Raw genomic sequence first — 21925 nt, 5'->3', positions numbered from 1 at the left:
CCCAACCATACTACTTGTTCACTTCATCTCTCATAATTCAAGTATATATCAACACTTGAAAAATATCAATAATCAGAACTATAGATTATTTTCTCTGTACCAGGCATACTTCACACACTAAACATTTATTAACCCTCACAATATTCTAATGAGGTAGAAACTATAAGTATCCCCATTTTTAGATGAAAATTGAGACCCCGAAAAATAGTGTAATTTGCCTGTGGTCACACAACTAATCAGTAGAAGAGTCCCAGATCCCATGCTCTTAACCACTATCCCACACTGCCTCATTTCTCAACGACTATTCTAAATTTTCAACAACCTCCTTAAACCCCTCTTCAATAATCTCTTCAAACAACCTTCTGATTTACAGACAATATGGTCTTTGATCTCATCCTGAAATTAAAGGCACTCAGACTAGGTTCCTCTCAATTTTTTTTGACCCATTACCCACAAATTTATCTTCAGTCACACCCATCCTATCTTCAAGCCTCAAAAGAGGAAATAACTCTCTTCTACTCAAGGCCTATCTTGTACCTGTGCTCTTGAACCAAGACTCTCCTCTGGCTTTTAGCAGACATCTCCTCTCCTATATCTTCAAACTTTCATTCTGGCCTACTTTACCCTCATAAAATTAAGGAGGATGCTACCTACCCACCTACCCCGACACATACATACATACATACATACATACATACACACATAAAACCCTCCCATGATATACTACTCTCCATATTCTCTCCTACTTTCTTCATCCAGATTCTTTTCATATCAGTTAATACTTGCTCTCTCTTCCTGTCCCTTCCATACAGAAATCTGATATTCAATGAACTATAACTCTATTGAAACTACTCTCCCTACGGTAATCATTTAACTGTCAACTCCAAACAATATTTCTAGTCTCCATCTTTCTGAAATCCGAGCGCATTTGCCATTGTTGATGGCTTGAGTCTTAAAATTCTATTTCCTTGGCTTACATGCAGCCAGAAGTCTTCTGGCTCTCTATTCTTTAGAGAGAGAGCCATTCCTTCTCTTTCTTTCCTTGGGTCATTTTCTTCTACCAAATTCATAAAACATTAGTTTCCTCTGGGTTCCCATCTGTGGTGCACAATTTTTTTACATGCAATAATTGAATGACTTCATTCTTTTTTTTAGCTTCAGTACTGCCTTGCTGAAGACTCCTTAAATTATTATTTCTAATCTGGTCTTCTCCTTCTTGCTTCAGACCATTCCAATCAACTGCCCTCTGGACAGGAACACTTAGATGTCCTTTAGGCATCTCAAACACACAAACTCAAAATTTAATTCATCAACTTCCCCCAAACCTGATCTTCTTCCATTATTCTCCAAATTGTGTAGCAGCAACACTCTCCATCTGGTTACTCACACAATAATGACAGCAAGGTTAAGCTTTTTTCCATTTATCCAATCCACTGCCACAACTGCTGATTTTTCAACTCCTTTCTTCAATACACTAATTATTGCTGTTTATGTTCAGATATCTATTATCTTTTATTATCTTAACTGAATATAAAAAATCATCCTCATTGCTTACAAATTCACCCAGCATGTAGCCATCTGAGTAGCCTATAAAAAATGGAAATTTAACCAGGTCACTCTGTATCTTAAAACTCCTCAAAGATTCCCCACTGCCACAAGAAAAAACTTCATGCATCTGGATCCAACTAGCCTACTGGTATTTTCTATCTGGAAAATAACTTAAAATGTTGAACTCTCATCTGATTACAAAGCAAGGAAAAGGGGACACACACACGCATACATACACACATCTCTATAACAAGCAGCATACAATTGTAACTACTGACATTTAGCATATTAGTCAGAAAGCTTATCATGCAGTCCCTTCCAGAATATTTTCATTTTATAGAGACTCTTGATGACACTTATTGGTAGTATATCCTTAAAATACAGAGACTGATGACAAGTCATTCCAAGAGAAAAAGCGTGCGGTCAGTTCTGGAAAGGAAAAAAGGTGGCATATTCATACTTGGTAATCTGAGAATGATAGTTTAATTAAGGGACTATTTTCAAAGATGTGGACAGAGTTTAGGGGACAGAGAACAGGGAATAGTGCACAGTTCTAGAGGATCGTGCAACAGCAAGAGACATTACCATCCCTAAGCCTGAATGGCAAGAAGAGTAAGTGATTATCAATATCTAGAGAGGGTTAGCTATATAGAGAGGGCCTCCTGACAGGAGGTAAGGCTTTCGGAAGAGGAAAGCAGCCAACTCAAGGCAACACAAGGAAGTGCACCAGTGGTTAAGTATCATGACTTCACTTCCCCCTCACCCTCTATCTCCACCTGGTATCTCCCATTGGTGTAATTCAACCAGAAGCCAAAGAGCAGGGGAATCAGATGATGTAATTGGTAAAGGTCAGCCTCTCAGGACACATACCATGATGGAGAAGGGTAGAGAGTGGTTCTGGAAAGGTAAAGAGAAGATATCCAGCCATTTATGAAATCAACTCTGATAATTACAAATAATCTGTTACAGTTTATAAGAGCCCTTAAAGAGGATATAGTTCCAAACTCTTCCTTTTCCCTATTAGGAACCAAGGCTTAGACAATCAACTGACATTTCCAAGACAGCATCATTACTTAGCAGTAACACATGAAATGGAGGCCAGGTCAGATGACAATTTCCATTCTGGTAACTTCGCTGTCCCCCAACACAGTGCCAGACACATAAAAAACATTCAATACTTATCAGATTGAATTTTTTAAAGTTCTTTTAGAGCATACAAAAGAACCAAAAGTAATTTGATATGACATCATTATGTTAGAAAAAAAAAAAGTACACAAACAAGTATCAAATTATATGAGTGTGCCTTTCTTCTGCAATCTAACAAAATCAATATATAAAATGTCATGAAAACTGGGGGAAAATCTAAACAATTTGAAATGTTCAAGATAACTGTCGACCTAAAGTCCACTGATCAGCTGTGTAAATAAACAGTATAGAAAAGATCCCTTATTTCTGAGTCTTGAGAATAAATTAACATAACAAAAAAGAAAACCATCAAAGGCTAACTGACATAGTGCACACAATTTAATGTTTTCGTACTCTTCCAAAACAACATTAGTACTACTTTAAATTACAGTCTAAAAAATTCTGTTGATGGTCACCCAAATCATTTAAGGTAATAAAGTAATAAAGCCTTACCAATAAAATCTGAATAATCAAAAAAACTCAGAAAATTTATAGGAGAATCTACACTCACATTTTTACAGGAAATCACATATCCCCAAAATTAAGCAAAAATAAAAATAGGGAATGAATAGTTTCTGCTCACATTTGAACTTTTATGCAAAATACTAGAAAATAAAACCACAACCAGAGATTCATATAAAATGTCCATTGAAAAACGTTTCTGTCTCTAGCACTGATATTATTTGAGGGAAAACCATACAAAATGTCCAATTTTTAAGAATCTTGAAAATAAATGTTTATAGCAAGCATACACATTTTATGTTAATGTTTAGCAACTGACAATACATTTACAAAAACTGTACTCTCTGAATGCCTTTCTTAAATATCAAACATCACTTTCAATTTTGAATATTAGGTAAATTTAAGCTAACTTACACTTATTTAAAATATTCTTATAGACAATGAGTGTAGAATAAAGCACCTAATAGCAACATCCATTCAATTAGAATTCATCTAGAAATTAAACATTATTCCTGGTTAATTGTTTTTCTACTCTTTCTTTTTTTAACTTGGTCTATTTAATACAATCAATACATAAATATGAAAAAAGGGTGTTTTTTGCCTTGGTTAAAATAGTTGCCATAAGAAAATGCCTGCAGAGCGTTCAATGGAAACTCACATGCAAGAAGATCCTTCCTCTTTTCCATTAGGTATGAACATTATAATTCATCAAGTAGATTAGGAAAGATAAAATTAAGAAATCATGTTCACAACTCAAGTGGGTGTTCCCTGCCACTTAATTTACACTAAACACAGGCTAGTCTCTGAAAGGTAATAAGGCAACTAATAGGTTGAACATTAGCCAAAGGCATTGAAGCCATAAACACATGAAAAGAAATACAACAAAATTCAAATAATTGACCAGAGATGGGTAATCTCCAAACTAGCAGACTTTGAACTGCCTGTGCAATTTCTTTAGTATTCTTTTTTGTAAATAAATCTGTCAGGATTAGTAGTAATAATAGTGTTAGTTTGATTAGTCGGATCTACGTGGTAATGTTTATTATACATAAAACAACAGCAATGAAAAGTTCAAATAAACTAAAGTCACTTTACAACATTTAGATCTCTAGTTGAAATATAATAATGCATATATTGTGGACTACCAAGTGGGTGTCTTAGAATTTGGATGAAATGTTGTTAATTATAGCAAGGAAAGAGTTAATCCTAAATAAGAAAAACAGTCCAGGTATTGAGGGTTTAAAAATCATTTTTACGTTTTATTTGCTCTATTCACAGAGCAGGGAAAACAACCTTTTTCTTCAAGACCTTGGCCAATGGGCCCAAAGTAATGAAGTAGATTAGAAGAGGCAAGCATTCATATTCCAACTTACTCCACATATTTAGCCACTTCTCTTATCCCTTCTTTTTCCACCTTCCAAATTCTTTTACAGTTTAAATATTCAATATAAGTATTATCCAAGGTTTCCTTCTTTTTGCCTTGACAATTACATTTATTCTCAAAGGTTTAAATGTCACCTGTGTGGTACATTCAATCACCGTATCTAGTTCCTACCTCCAGTTTCTCATTTCTGTTAGGGGACATGTCAAGTGAAAGCCCCCTCTTCAAACACAATCATCCATTTTTCCATTTCTAATCCCAGGTGAGCTTCAATTTTAAAGATTTCTTGACAAACCTCAGGGCACTGAGAGAGAGGAAAGTATCAAGTCTCCCCAACTCCAAAAGGTAAAGTCCCATATCATTAGCATGCCTTACAAACTCCCTCATGTTCTGAACTTTTGCTTTCTTGAACAAATGTTGCTTTCTCATGACTTTCTGCCTTTGAACAAATAGTTCTCTCTTCCTAGAATTCCCTTCCTCTCCTTATCTATTTAGAAAATTCCTTGTTATTTCTGAAGATGCATATAAGCATTCCTCTCCTCTGTGAAGCCCCAGGTGGAAGTTCCCCTTACTATTATCCCAAAGCGTGCTCGCTCGCTCATGCGCTGTGTGTGTGTATGTGTGGGTGTGGGTGTGTGTGTGTGAATGTTTTATTCCAGAGAGCTCTTCTACTTCAGGCTTTTACTAGAACCTAACAAAGTGTCTAACATAAAAATGGTACTTAATTCATGTCAGCTTCATCTTGTATTTTTTGCATCCTAAATCTCTCTCTCAAATCTTTCCATTCCTCTCCAAATTCACAACTATCACCATTAATTATCTTCTGTTAGGACAAAAGCCTTATAGTGTAGACAGAATAGTCTTCTTAAAAGGCAAACCTAAACCCTGACCTTCATCTCCCTCTCCAGCCTCATCTTTGACCACCTCCCCTTTGCATCTTTAGCTCATTCAGTGGCTTATTTATAATCCTTCATTCTTATCATACTCTCATCCAGCATAAAAACTTTACACATATTCTCTCTTCTATCTGAAGTGAATTCAACATTCATTTATGATAAAATACTCTCAACAAAGTGGGTATATAGAAGGAATATAACTCAACATAATGCAGGCCATATATGACAAGCCCACGGCTAACACCACACTCAATGGTAAAAAGTTGATAGCATTTCCTCTAAGGTCAGAAATAGGACAAGGATGCCTACTCTTACCACTTTTATTCAACACAGCATTGGAAGTCCTGGCCATAGCAATCAGACAAGAAAAAGAAGTAAAAAGAATTCAAACTGTAAAGGAAAAAATAAAACCATCACTGCTTGCAAATGACATGATACTATACATAGAAAATGCTAAAAACACCACCAAAAAACTAGTACAACTCATCAATGACTTCAGTAAAGTTGCAGGATACAAAATTAATACATAGAAATCTGTTCTGTGTCTATACACTGACAAAATACTATCAGAAAGTTAAATTAAGAAAACAATGCAATTTACCAGCACATCAAAAAGAATGAAATACCTAGGCATAAATCTAACTAAGGAGGTAAAAGAACCGTACTCAGAAAACACTGAGAAAAGAAGCTGAAGATGACACAAACAGATGTAAAGACATACCATGCTCATGAATTGGAATAATTAATATTGTTAAAAATAACCATGAAGCCATAAACTTCTAGAAGAAAACACAGGAATTATGCTCTTTGACATCAGCCTTAGCAATATTTTTTTTATGTCTCCTCAGGCAAGGGAAACAAAAGCGAAAAAACAAATGGGACTACATCAAACTAAAAAGCTTTTGCAAGGCAAAGAAAACTATCAACAAAATGAAAAGACCATATATTGAATGGGAGAATATGTTTGCAAAGGATATATCCAATAAGCAGTTAATATCCAAGATATACAAAAAAACTCATACAACTCAACATCCAACAACAACAACAACAACAACAACAACCACCCAATTAAAAAATGGGCAGAGGATCTGAAAAAACATTTTTTCAGAGACACACAGATGGCCAACAGGCACAAGAAAAGATGCTTAACGTCACTAATAATCAGGAAATGCAAATCAAAACCACAATGAGCTATCATTTCACATCTGTCAGAATGGCTGTTATCAAAAAGATAACAAGTAAGTGTTGACAAGGATACAGAGAAAAGGAAACCCTTATACACTGTTGGTGGAAATGTAAATGGTACAGCCACGATGGAAAACAGTACAGAGATTCCTCAAAAAATTAAAAATAGAACTACCATAAGATCCAACAATCCCACTCCTGGGTATTTATCCAAAGAAAACAAAAATGCTAATTGGAAAAGATATATCTACCCTATGTTCACTGCAGCATTATTTACAATAGCTGTGATATGGAAGCAACTTAAGTGCTCATCAACAGATAAACGGATAAAGAAGATGTGGTATATACATACAATGAAATAATACTCAACCATAAAAGAATGAAATCCTGTTATTTGCAACATGATGGCCTAGAGGGTATAATGATAAGTGAAATAACTTAGAGAAAAACACTGTATGATTTCACTTAAATGTGGAATCTAAACAAAAACAAAAACAAAAACAAATGAATAAACAAAACCAAATAGAAACAGAGTCACAGACACAGAAAACAAATAGGTGATTGCCAGAGAGGAGGGAATTCGGGGAAGAAGAGAAATAGATGAGGGAGATCAAGAGGTACGAACTTCCAGCTGCAAAACAAATGAATCACAGGGATGAAATGTACAGCATAGGTCAATAATATAGTATTGTAGTATCTTTGTATGGTGACAGATGGTAATTAGACATACAGTGATCATTACGAAGTGTATAGATATGCTGAATCACTATGTCGTTTAACAGGAACTGAAATAGTGATGCAGGTCAATTATACTTCAAGAACACACAAACAAATAAACAAAACAAACTCATAGGGAAAGAGATCAGATTTGTGGTAACCAGAGGTGGGAGGTGGGAGAGAGGTGGAGATTTATACCTCTAAAGGCAGTCAAAAGGTACAAACTTCCAGTTGTAAGATAAGTAACTACTAGGGATGTAATGTACAACATAATAAAAATAATTAACACTGCTGTATGTTATATCATTAAGAAAATAAATCTTGAGTTCTCATCACAAGGAAAAATTTTTTTACATTTCTTTAATTTTGAATCTATATGAGATGATGGATATTTACTAAACTTATTGTTTCATGATATAGGTCAAACCATTACAGTGTACACCTTAAATGTATATAGTGCTGTACATCTCAATAAAACTGGAAAAAACAAATGGTATAGTTTTTGCATATAACCTAAGCACATTCTCCCTTATACTTTTAAATCATCCTTAGATTACTTAAATACCTAATACAATGTACGTGCTATGTAACTAGTTGTAAATGTTTTGTAAACTGTTGCCCATGAGCTACAAAGTCAAGATTTCCTTTTTGGAACTTTCTGGAATTTATTTTTCTGATTATTTTGATTTACAGTTGGTTTAATCTGTGGATGTGGAAATGCACATATGCAAATATTTATTCTCTTTCACAGCTGTGGAAATTTCATATTCACCTTGACAACTATTTGATAAATTCCTGTCTCCTTCACTAAATTTTAGTAAGCTCCTCAGAGGCTAAGTCCAGTTCTGCTCTACACTGTATCCTCAGCATCAAGAGCAGGCGCCTGTTACAGTGGAAGCTCAATAAATATTTATTGACTAAATGAGGAAATCATCTCATTTTCACACAGAAACTCAGACCTAACAGCTCACTGTCGTGTTTTTCACTTTTCCCTATCCTTTCTTCTCTTCACCCAATCACTTGCCATATCTATCTTCTTAATATCTCTCTTACCAGTACTTTCTTTCCATTTCTCCATTTGATAACTATTTCAGCAAATATTCATGGGGCACCTTCTATGCTTTGAGGATACAGTTGTAAAGAAACAGACAAAAACTCCATGGAGCTTATATTCTAGGATGCCACGGAGGCAGGGTATGGGGGAGGGGAACAGACAGTTAAGAAGTAAGATGAAAATGAAATACGTAGCATGTTAGTGATAAGTACTAAGAAGAAAGATTAAAAAGCAAGGAAAGGGGTTATCAAATATTGCAGGATGCTAGTTGAAATTTTACATAGGGTATCCAGGGATGGTGTCTCTGAAAACATGTCATTTGGATAAAGATTAGAAGTGAGGGAGCCAGTCATGTGGATATCTGAAGGAGGAGTATTCCAGGTTTTCTGACTTAATAGATGTACTAGCTACTTTCAACTAAACTCTTCAGTTTGCTTAGATTAGCTCTATTGGAAAATTAAGCGGAGATGACTTTGCTAGAAGAGCACATACTAAGAAATGAGCACCAGGAGAAAAGATTAAAAAGGTACCCAGAAATACATAGCCATGTAGGGATTTAGGGAAGGGGGAAATTAAGGCACTTAGAAAATCACTGTTACATAGTACAGAACAAGAATGGACGTTCAAAATTACTACCTTAAATCAATCAAGAAAACTTTAATTTAGCTGAATATACTCTAAGGTAAGTAAGGTTACATTTTGGAAAGACTTAGAAGACTTTTTACCTAAAACCCAAAACAAAACAAAACAAATGAATAAAATAGTTATAGTACTTTAAGTAGTAACTGCAATATGCAATCATCCTAACTCAAAATCAAACACAAGTGTTCAAAACGGTTTATTGCTTTCTCATTTAACTAGTTAATTCTTGTTCCCCCATTATCACAGAAGTTCAGTGAAAAGTATCAGAGACCTGCAACACTGTGATTAACATCCTAAACTGACATAAAGATCCAGAAAGGAATGCAGTATTGAATCTTATTTAAAATGCAAATTAATATCTTGGTTTTAATATCATAATACAAATGAATATCTGCCTTTTCATATCATAAAATCTCCTACTTTGTGGATATAATTATATAGTATTAACTCAATTAGAGTTTGCTCCTGTATCAGCAAAACGAGCATCCATAAAATAGATTACCTTTGATTTTTCATTTCCTATTAGTTCTGTTAACAATAACTTAGTTACTTATCCTGTCATCCAGGCTGCCTTTCCCTTACCTTCTTTAGGAAACTCTAAGCTATTTTTGGAGCATGCCAGGTCATATTGTTTCTTCAAATGAAGAAAAATGTGTACCCTTCTGTGGTCTGAATGTCTGTATCCACTCAAAGTTCATATGTTGAAATCCTAACCCCCAAAGGTGATGGTATAGGAAGTGGGGCCTTTGGGACGTACTTAAATCATGAAGATAGAGCCTTCATTAATGGGACTCGTTCCTTATAAAAGAGGCTCACAGAGATCCCCAGGCCCTTCCATCACGTGAGGACACAGCAAGAAGGCACCTGCTATGAAACAGGAAGAGGGCACTCACCAGACCATGCTGAGACCATGATCCTGGACTTACACCCTTCAGACTGTGAGAAATAAATTTCTGTTGTTCATAAACTACCCACTCCATGGTACTTCATTATAGCAGCCCAAATGGATTAAGATATATCCAGTGCATGGTCAATAAATATTTATTGATTAAATTGGTCATGAACAAACAAAATTTTGATTTGTATGGTTACATCTTCAGAATAGTAAAATTCATTCATTAATCATTTATAAAAACAATAACTTTTTGGATTTTTTGTTCCATGAGTAATTATGGAAAGTCAGTTACCGTAGATGTATCAGAACAGAACATACTGAAAACAAACAAAAAAATGAACAAACAAAAAAATCAGTTTTAAACTGATACTTGTTTATCTTTATCCAATTGCAGAAGGCTTGGAAATAATATATTCAGCATAATTGAACCAAAATGGTGTTAATCTACACATAGAGATTTTACAGGAAATGGACAATTTGTCACTAACACTATTTCTCACACCTGGCTTTCAGAAGGCATAATCACATTAAGAAACTGACTGAATATTCCTGATACAAGTTTCTCAAAGAATTTCTAAGACTTCTTTGAAGAAGTCCTGAATTAAAATATTTTATTTTGTATGTTATCAATTATTCAATTAAGCTAATGGCTCTTCAGGAGAAAATTTAACTTTAGAAAAATCTGGGCAGTTTCTATTATGAACATGATGTTACGAAAATATTATCCCAAGAAAACATTATAAAACATTTCTCTCTCACAGTTATCTAAATTCTCCCTTCTGAAATATCTCACTTTGTATTTAAATTCTCAAGTAGTCCCTAGCAAGAAAAGTTGGTTTCATGTTCATTCATTAAGGTAGTTTACTATTTTAAAATTAACTTAAAATTAGAGCAAAATCAAGCCTTTCTATTAAAAAAAGATATTGCTCAAAGAAGAAATCATCTTAGTGAGAATATTCTGTACTGGTAGAAAAGTTAGTCTTTATAAGTCTTTTTTAAATGGTGGAGGGGAAGGTGGGTGACTGGATTTGCTTTAACTCTTTCATGATTTCTGCTACAAAGGAAAAGTAGAACCAAAACCATGGAGAAGAGATACAAGGTAGTGAGGTGCTGGAAAAGAAGGGAAAGCATAGAGAAGATGGAAATTCACTAAGTCTGTTTCCCTTTTTAGTATTAACAGTGTTCCTTGAAAACAATCTCTTATAGTTTCCTTCTCTTGACAGCACCCTTTCTCTCCATCTTCATTTCTAAGCCTCAAACACCTGATGGCTCTAGTCAATTTATCCTATACCTTTCTTTGAGCAACTCATCCTCTTCTCCTGTCCTTACAAATAGAAGATTTCCGTGTCAAAGTGAAAGATCAATCTTGGAACAAGCTCTGAAAAACCCAGTGAGCTAACCATTGAGATGACCAGGACTCCTCTGCAGGGTATTATGATAACAAAAGCAAAAAGCTCCAAATGACTATGCACTGACATAGCTCCTGGCGTGCTTGGGAAGCTAGTGATCTATACTCTAGGGATATTAGGCCAAACTGGCTGAGCTAACGTGTTAAGGGGTCTAATACAGGCCCTTAAGATCTTGTAGGCTGGCTACTAGATATATAATAATTAATACTAACAGTGGATGAAAAAAAGCACACCATACAATCTGGTGATTAGCTAGAAGTATTCAAGTCCAACCAATATCATTTATTACCACGTGGTTCCAGTAGAACAGAAGCGCTAGACATATTTCATCTTCCTATTTCTACATTTAACATGATACTTTGTACAAAATGCTACTGAGATCAGCACTAATGAAAAGCAATGACAATAATATATGAAAGTGGTTTGCAAACAGTAAAATCTTCATCCAGAGTTAATTTATTTTGCTTTACAAATAGAAAAAAATATATAACAAAAGAAAGAATTTTTTCTGGAAATTTAATTATAAATATAGAAAAATACTGTATACTACACAGAACAAATGAATATGACCAGGATATAATATATTCTTAAAATCAGCACACAATGCAATGTAACAATATCTCATATATTAAATACTCAAACCAAGAAAAAAGTTTATACAACACAAGAAAGTAAGCAGCTATTAAAAATACATATAAATACTTTCTGAAACAATATTCACCAAAGTAAGTAAAATCTTTAAATGCACATTACCTCCTGGTAAATGGTATTTGTTTCAACCAAAGGACACAAAAACTAGCACCCACAAAAAAGAAGAAAGAGAGAGTTCACAGATTGTCACAAGATGAGTCACCACAAAGCTCCGCAACTTGGTTTATCATAAAATAACGTTTTAAGTATGCTACTTACAGCTAAGTAGTTTGTTATATGAGGAGAAGGTAGTGGAAGAAAAGTAAAACAAAATGTTATTAGAACTCACAAGGTCAAGGTACATTTCCTACCACTTTTCACAAAAATAATATGGAACCCAGAAAAACAATAGGAAAAGACAAAACCACTGAACCTAGCCACTTGCAGTAACTATGATTAGACTATTGATCAGGGACTAGTGCTGACCTAAATAGAGAGTAACCAGTACTCAGAATGACTCATGCAAATGTGCTTTGTGAACAGAAAAACCTAACGCTTCTCTTTTTTCCTATGAGCTTCCCTTACAGAACTGACCTTTGTTTTCTTCCTGGGTCTCTATCTACTGAACTAGAAGAATGGCTCAAATAAATTTAAAATTCAGTACATATGTCTGACTTTTTGAAATGGAAGATCATCTTTGCATCCATGGAACCACATTTATTTTGGGGTTATATTTGAACCGGAAGCTGTAATTTCTAATTACCTTTTAAGTTAGACTTAAAACAAAAAATTCTCAAATTTTTATATTTTAATAGCAAAAATACAGTAAACATTTAGCTTCTGGACCAGAAAGAAGATTATAAAATTATAATTATAAAAATTATTTAAAAATTATTATAAAAATATTTTAAAATTATAATTTAAAATTATAAAATTATAAAAAATTATTAAAAATAATTTAAAACCACTGGATAGGCAAGAGAATCAGTTAAGTTACTGATCTCATCTATCCAATGTCCTTTATTTATAATGAAGAAAATTGTACACAGTGATAAAAATGCATTAGTTCACTGGAGGAAAGGCAAGAATATTCTCATGGAAGCTAAACTTACTATAAAGGGTAGATATACATTCAGGAAATACATCGTAATTATTAAAGATTTCAATATAAAAACTAATGTAATTATAAATATTTATTTACATAAATGCATATAAAATATATATGTAAAATAAATATTTTAATAGTACCACATCATCACAGGAAAATAAGCATAACAAGTTATTTTCCTTTTAATTATAAATGATGCATTTACTTCTAAAACTTAAAAAAATTGTTAAAGAAAGTAAGCAACATTTCAGACATGACTGAGTAGCTCATTTAGCTAGACTTCACTTTTTCATACATGCCAAATAAAAATTGAAAAAAACCAGAAAACTCATTTCTGCATTTTTCACATTTCTTATAACATAATATGAACAAGTATTTATAAATAATATCAAATATACGCATTCTCATTAGAGAATATGTATCAAATTTATCAGTGGGATCCATACTCCAATATGGCCCACATCAAAATCAAAGAAGAATTTTGAAATTTGATACTTTGAGTAAGATGAGTTTAACTAATACATATTAGAGCTTTGATAAACTGTAATTTTTATAACAAAAATCTTTGATAGAAAAAATTTTAATTAAATGATCAAATATAAGAATTCAATATTTAATTATCTAATAGTTTTGTGTTTACTACTGTTGACTCCCTAAAAAAGATTTTAAATACCTTAACAACAGTAATGTAAACTGTTCATCACATCACTGGTAGTGCAGGCTACTTATAATGCTACTAATAGCTGAGATATCAGATAACAGATAAAATAAATATGGTACTAATAAAATATTGCATATAATAAACACAAAGCTAATCATTAAATCTAATACCAGTTGGATTTTTAAATATATATTAAAGACATCCTTTAGAAGTACACATAGAAAAAATCTGCAGGAAAGAATCTGCAATAGTAAAATAAAAGCAAAAGTATTTATTTTACTTAAATGTTTGCATATAATTATAAAATAATCACCTACTTCTAGAAAACATAAATAAATATTAAAAAGAAATGTGTTTTCTTCAAAATGGCAACTTGCTCTTTTTTAAAACAAATTTTTATTGTGTTAATTAAAATACACAATGCATGTAACATAAACTTATCATCTTAACCATTTTTAAGTGTACATTTCAGTGGTAGGGATTAAATATATTCATAATATTATATATAGCCATCACTACCATCCATTTATATAACTCATTTTATCTTTTCAAACTTAAACACTATACCAATTAAACAATAACTCCCCATGCCCCTCTCCCCAAACCCTTGGCAACCACCACTCTACCTTCTGTCTCTGATTTTGACCACACTAAATACCTCATGTAAGTGGAATCATACAGTATATGTCTTTGTGACTGGCTTATTTCACTTAGGAAAATGTCTTCAAGGTTAATGTATGCTGTAGCATATTGCAGAACTTCCTTCCTTCTTAAGGTTGAATAATACCCCATTTTATGTACATGCCACATTTTGCTTCTCTTCATACATCTGTGAACAGTTGGGCTAATTCCATGTTCTAGCTATTGTGAATAATGTTGCTATAAACATGGGTGTACAAATATCACTTCAAGACCTTTCTTTCAATTCTTTTAAGAATATATCCAGAAGTGGAACTGCTGGATCATAGAGTAATAATGAATTTTAAATTTTTTGAGGAACCACCATATTGCTTTTCACAGTTGCTATACCATTTTACGTTCCCACCAAGAAAGTATGAGTTCTAATTCCTCCATATCCTCACCAACACAGTTTTCTGATTTTTTGGATAGTAGACATTCTAATGGGCATGGGGTGGTATCCCATTGTGGTTTTGATTTGCATTTCCTTAATGATTAGTGATGTTGAAAAGGGTTTTATATGCTTATTGGCCATTTGTATATCTTCTTTGGAGAAATGTCTATTCAAGTCCTTTGCCCATTTTTGAATCAGGTTTGTTTTGAATTTTAAGTTCTCTATATATTCTGGATATTAAATCCTTATCACATGTATGATTTGTAAATATTTTCCCCCATTCTGTGAGTCACCTTTTTAACTCTATCTTTTGACCCACAAATTTTTAAAATTTTCATGAAGTATAATTTACCTATTTTTCTCTTTTGCAACCTGTCCTTTAGTGTGTATCTAAGAAATCACTACCAAATCCAATGTTGTGAAGCTTTCGTCCTATGCTTTCTACTAATAGTGCTATAGTTTTAGGTGTTATATTTCGATCTTTCGTCCATTTTGAGTTAATTTTTTTCATTTTGAGTTAATTTTTTATGTAGCGTTAGGTAAGGGTCCAGTTTCATTCTTTTGTGTGTGAATATCCAGTTTCTTAGCACCATTTGTTGAAAAGACTGTCCTTTCCCTATTGACTGGTCTTGACACCCCTGTCAAAAATCATTCAACCATTTATGCAAGAATTTATTTCTGGGCTGTCTTTTCTATTCCATTGGGTTATGTGTCTGACTTCATGCTAGTACCACACTCTTTTGATTACTGTACTTCTATAGTAAGTTTTGAACTGAGGAAGTATGAGCCCTCCAGGTTTAGATTTTTCAAGGATTTTATCAAAAGGCTTTTTCTGCGTCAATTAAGATCATCATATGGGGTTTTCTTCCCCTTCATTTTGTTGATGTGGCATATTACACTGATAAAATTTTGTATGTTGAACTATCCTTGCATTCCAGGAATAAATCCCACTTGGCCATGGTGTCTTATTTCTTTTAATGTGCTGCTGAATTCTGTTTGCTAGTATTTGTTGAGGATTTTCGTGTCAGTCTTTATACAAGATATTGGTCTGAACTTTTCTTGTAGTGTCTTTGGTTTTGGTATCAAGAAAATGCTGGCCTTACAGAATACGTTAGAAAGCGTTCCCTCCTCTTGTTTTTTGGAAAAGTCTGAGAAGAACTGATATTAATTCTCTGTTAAATGTTTAGTAGAATTCACCAATGAAGCCATCAGGTCTGGGGCTTTTCTTTATTGAGAGATTTTTATTACTGACTCAATCTCCTTACTAGTTACAAGTCTATTCAGATTTTCTATTTCTGCATGATATATTTTTGTAGGTTTTGTGTTTCTAAGAATTCATCCATTTAATCTAGGTTATCCAATTTGTTGGCATACAACTGTTCATAGTACTCTCATATGATCCTATATGATTCTATTGCTGTAGAGTTGATAGTTATGCCCCATTTTCAATTTAGCAATTTGAGTCTTCTCTTTGTTTTCTCTTAATTCACTGAGCTCAGATTGTCAATTCTGTTGATCCCTTCAATTTGGTTGTATTGATTTCCCTATTGTTTTTCTATTTTCTATTTAACTTATCTCTGCTCTATACTTTATGATTTTAGGTTGCTGATTTGAGAGCTTTCTTTTTTGAATGTAAGCATTTGTAGCTATAAATTTCTCCCTTAGCACATCTTTCACTCTGTGCCATTAGCTTTGGTATGTTTTGTTTTTGTTTTAATTTGTCTGTAAGTATTTTCTAATCTCCCTTTGTGATTTCTTCTTTAATCCACTGGTTGTTTAAGAGTGCTATTTAATTTCCAAAAATTCATGAATTTTCCAGACTTTGTTCTGTTATTGATTTCTAACTTCATCCCACTGCGACCAGAGGAGATACTTTGTATGATAATCTATGTTTTAAAATTTATTGAGACTTAATTTATAACCTAACATACAGTCTGTCTTGGAAAATATCCCATGTGTAGCTACAGTGTTCTGTACATGTCTGTTACATCTAGTTGGTTTAATGTGTGAAGTCCTCTATTTTCTTATTTATATTCTATCTGGTTGTTCTACAGACTATTGTGAGTGGGGTACTGAAGTTTCTAACTATTATTGTAGCATTATCTCTTTCTCCTGTCAATTTTGTCAGGTTTGCTTCATATATTTTGATGGTCTCATATTAGATGTATATATAAATAATTATAATTGCTTTCTCTTCTTGTTATATTGAGCCTTTAATATATTTATTACTAAAATGCCCTTTTAAATTTAATTTAAAATTCTCTTACTAGCTCTATTTAATTAAAAATTAAGCTGAGATTCCAGGAAAAAAAATTTTTTTAAAGGACAATGATGTTGATTTCAAAGTTTTGCATTCAACAAAATACTTCACTGTTCTGTAATGCATAATGGACTTTACAACAAGTAAATTATATAAACAAATTTATACAATACTGGTTTTATCTGTTTTATATTTTGGATGGATTGTTTATTAGAGACGGAAAAAAGGAATGCCACTGTTAAAAAAAAGTGTATGAGAAACAATATTCCATGGCTACTCCATGGTACCTTCCAGGATAGAAAAACATAAAACACAGGCCTTAACTAGGGAACATCAAATAAGCCAAAGGAAAAATTTACAGACTGTACTAATTTTCATAATTGTCAGGCAAAATTCTTTCCATTATATAATTCACAGATATCTAATGGCATCAATCATGAGTCATAACCAGTGTTATTCACAACAGCTGGAGAGAGCCAACTATACATATTTCTTCCTAATGCTACATTCAGTGACACCAGGTTAAAAGCTTGAAATGGGCCATGGTAGGAATTTGTATTTCATGGAAATTAGCAAACAAAATTATTCAGGGTTTTCATTTTTTTTAAATCCATACCCTATCTTGACCCACAGACCAAGTGTTAAATATTTACCAGCACTACACTGGAAATATCACTCTTGAAGATACTTTGATACAAAGGTCACTTAACTAGCTACATGAGGTTTTAAGATAGAAATATTTTTCAAATAAACAATGGTAGAATTTAATGTAAAAAAAAAATTGCCTCTAAGAAAGCTATATGTTAAAAAAATAAAGGAGAGGAAACACTACATCTTAACACAGTCCATTCCATCTGACATTTAAAATGTTCTTTCTTCAGAAAAAAACATGCATCTCCCTACATGTGCTATAGTACTGGTCCTGTCTCTTATAAAAGTTCCTAACTTTTACAATAATTTGAGGTCAAACAAAATAAACTCCTCCTTTCTGTGATTGATCAGCCTTTAATATTTAGAGAGAGTAAACCTTTAGTCCCAGGATTTTCTTTTTGATGTTTATTCTCTATTTAAAGATTATAAAGATTTAAAGTAAAACAAGTGAAATACTGCTACTGATCTTAAGAAAAATCCATTATATAGAACACAACAATTTTTTTATAAAGAAAATTATCATATCTTGTACCATGACAACTTTGGTGAACCAAGTAATTATGAAATTAATATTAAATGTTAGAATACCAAAATAGGTAAAATACTATTTTGAATGGTTAGAATATTCTTAGCCTGATATTTATCGCAATCAATTTTGCATCAATTAGATACTAGCTCATTCTCTCAGCCCTCATATCTATTCCTTTACAAGGTTTCTCCAGTTACTTCAACGGACTGAGCCACAGAGGCTGGAATCATATAAAAGTCTCAAGCTTGAGAAGCTACCTCAGTACCCAAGGGAAATTCCTTTTACCTGTGACTTACATCTATCCTCCAGTTTACTTTGGCTTTTACTCATTCTCTTAAAAATTGCAAACACACCATGTTACAGGCCTTGTGTTAGGCACAGGAGATATAATGATATAATGGTAAAAAAAAAATAAACATGACTCCGTGGAGGGCAGTCTTCAAGGAGAGATGTCCATTGAATAAATAATCTCATTAAAAATTATAATTATAAATTATTATAAGTGCTATGAAAGAAAAGTATATGACTCTACGAAGGGAGACTGGCCTCCTCCGGAGGCTCAGAAAAAGCTTCCCTGAGAAAGTAAAATTTGACTCAAGACCTGAAGAATGGCAATGAGGAAAGTTCAGGAAGAGAAAACAGTACTTTTTCAGTTCTAAACATGTCGGTTCCATCTTTGGTGGAACTTTTATTTCCACCTTTGCTGTCTCCTGGCATTTTCTCCTGAATTTTACTATATCTATCCCCCAATGCTGACCCATCCTACACCCACAATAACAACAACTAATGTTTATTGGGCTCATACTACTTAGGCGACATCATTCTAAGCAATTTACATAAATGAATTCATTTAACCCTCATAGTGACCATATAAGATAGGCTGTATTTCCTCATTTTACAGATGAGAACTCTGAGGCACAGCTATGATAAGCTACCTGTAAAAAATGACACAGTACTGGTATTTGTCCTTGCATGACCATCACGTCCCTCATAACTTACCACTCTTACAGAAACTGTGAAGCACCAAACTACATTGGCAATACTATTGGGCAAAGAATACCAAGTCTTCTCTATCTCCCAAACTGCTACCATCCTCAACTAGGCAGGATTATGTTTATTTTCTCCAGCTTTCAGAAATTAGGAACAAGAAATTGACCAACATAGCCTATATTAAAACATCTCCAAGAGCCAAGAAAAGTGTTTTTAGAACAAGTAATACTTCTGTCTAAAAAGTTACTCACCTAGAATATAAAATAATGAAAACTGGACAAGGAGAATTATAATTTATTTAATTTCTTCTGTACCTCCCAAGGAAGAGGAAGATAGGAATTTTTTTCTTTTAAATTCAAACTCATAAATACTTTGCATGTATTTGTAAAACTAAATTAATATGCAATGAATTGGCTATGATGCAGAAAAACATCCCAAAATCAATTACTTTCTTTAGGTAAGCACCTTTTAAATATGAAAGAAAAGGAAATAATTATTAAATGACCAAGGTCTCACTCAAAAATACATTTAGGTATTTTTTAAAGTTCCTGTCATGATCAAAAGTTTCATTTGTAAATTCATCACTGAAGGTGATATGAAAAACAGTAATTAAGTGGGTGATTGATACAAGTGGATGTATGACTCATAGTTTGCAAAGGAAAATGATTTTTGGGAAAAGGCTTAGGAAGAAAAGAAGCAAATAATGGATTTTGGAAGAAATGAAGACCTTTCCTGTCCAAGGACTGTCACTAGTTCTTTATTACTTGAAGATTAAGGGAATAGTGAATAAAGCTGTCTGCCAGACAGCAGAAAAGGAGAGAAATAACAATGGCTCTAAATGTACCTCACATTAAAATTTTCAGAAGTAACATTCACAAAATTAAACTTTCTATAAAAAGTTACTAGAAAACCAACTTAAATCAGAACAAGGGAATGTCAAAATAAATCAAGATTACATTTGTCAGGAACTTGAACAGAATGAAACAGCCAGGTAGGTTAAGTTGTAGAACTGCCTAATTTTACTCCACTTGGTTTTTGAAAAAGGCAGATCCAATACTGAATTAGAAGGAGACTTAAGGGGTTTATTTTTGTTTGGTTGTTTTTCTACTTCATGGGTTAATGCAAAATAAATATTTGGTTTTTGATACTAGGGTTCAGCAAATTTATACAATAAGCTTTGGTTTCTGGCTCCAGAGATCAAATTCAAGTATAGAATTCAGTTCTACTCTTTTAATAACTGCCCTTTCCCTCTTCACATATACCTCTAATGTATCATATATTTATAAATATTTTTTACTCGTATTTAGGTATGAGTATTAACTGCTATCCTTGCCCTCTGAGTCTTTAAAGAAAATGAAGAGAATTTCATTTAGATGAAGTCATATTTAACAGGCAGTTTTATCCAATTTAATTTTTTAACTTACATTTTAATGTGTATTTTGGAGTCCCTACTATGTGACAGCATTTAGCCAGATGCTTCATACACACATTCTCATTTAAGAACATTGGATTTATTTCATTATATATATACTGTCTGAGGATAAGGTAAACAGAATATTTTTATGATGAAGCCACCTAAGTCCTATTACTGATGGTTTCTTAAGAGCTGTGTGGGGAGGTGGGATGGGGGAGGATTGTTCACACACCCATGCATGTTACACAATGGATTCAAACCTAGACAGCCCTGTTATTGAATCTTTACTCTTAACAATTAAGGCACTGTATATTGGAAAAAGAAGTAAGGTGTGACTTTTAAAATGAAAATAACTTTTTAAATAATAATAGTAGCTTCTAGAAAAGAGACCATAGTTCTGAAGTCTGTATGCTGATTATTATCAGCACAAAGTTATAAACAGATATTAAAAGAAAATGTACTATGATAGAGGTTTCTTTTCCTTTTGTAAATGTGATTAATTTTCAGAAAGATTCTTGCTTTTTCTTTTTGGATATTGTATTACCTAAGATTTTTGCAATCTCTGTATTGATTTTAAAGATTTTCATATCTGATCTATATAATCCAATCAGCAGCACTATAAATAAGGCAAGTGTGATGGTTAATTTTATGTGTCAACTTGGCTGGATCACAGGTACCCAGATGTCTGGGCAAACACCATTCTGCATGTTTCTGTGAAGGTATTTTTTAGATAAGATTAACATTTAAATTGCTAAACTGAGTAAAGCAGATTACCATCCAAAACAAGGGTGGGCTTCATCTAATCAATGGAAAGCCTTGCTGGAACAAACACTGACCTCCTTGGAACAAGGAGGAATTCTGCAGGCAGACCACCTTTGGACTCAAACTACAAATCTTACCTAGGTCTCTAGCCTACCAGTCTACTGAGTAGATTTTGAATTTACCAACCCTATATAATCAATCAACCAATCTCTCTCTCTTTTTATACTCATACACACACCATACACATTCTATTGGTCCTGTTTCTCTGGAGAACTCTGAATAAGACAGCAGGGTAGTTGAAAACTAAGCCTAAGAAAACAGGGAACAGGAATTCAGACCCTTACCTTTGTCTTTAGTTATTCCTAAAAAGATACCAAAATTCTCAACAAGCTATAGTAGAATTTGGCTTTCATACCATAACCACTCAGCCAGCATAATGTTCTTTTCCTCTTAAAACTGTTAATTGATAAAACT

The 21925-nt window shown here is 33.2% G+C and overlaps 1 protein-coding gene across 9 annotated transcripts in view; it reads right to left on the bottom strand.

Moving 5' to 3' along the window:
• The window catches only part of METTL15 (methyltransferase like 15), a 469830-nt gene that overhangs the window by 441829 nt on the left and 6076 nt on the right, over positions 1-21925 (bottom strand). The gene's annotated exons all lie outside the window — the stretch shown is intronic.

The sequence above is a fragment of the Camelus ferus genome, chromosome 10 (assembly GCF_009834535.1).
Source record: "Camelus ferus isolate YT-003-E chromosome 10, BCGSAC_Cfer_1.0, whole genome shotgun sequence".
NCBI lineage: Eukaryota > Metazoa > Chordata > Mammalia > Artiodactyla > Camelidae > Camelus > Camelus ferus.
This window is presented reverse-complemented; position numbering and strand designations above follow the sequence as displayed.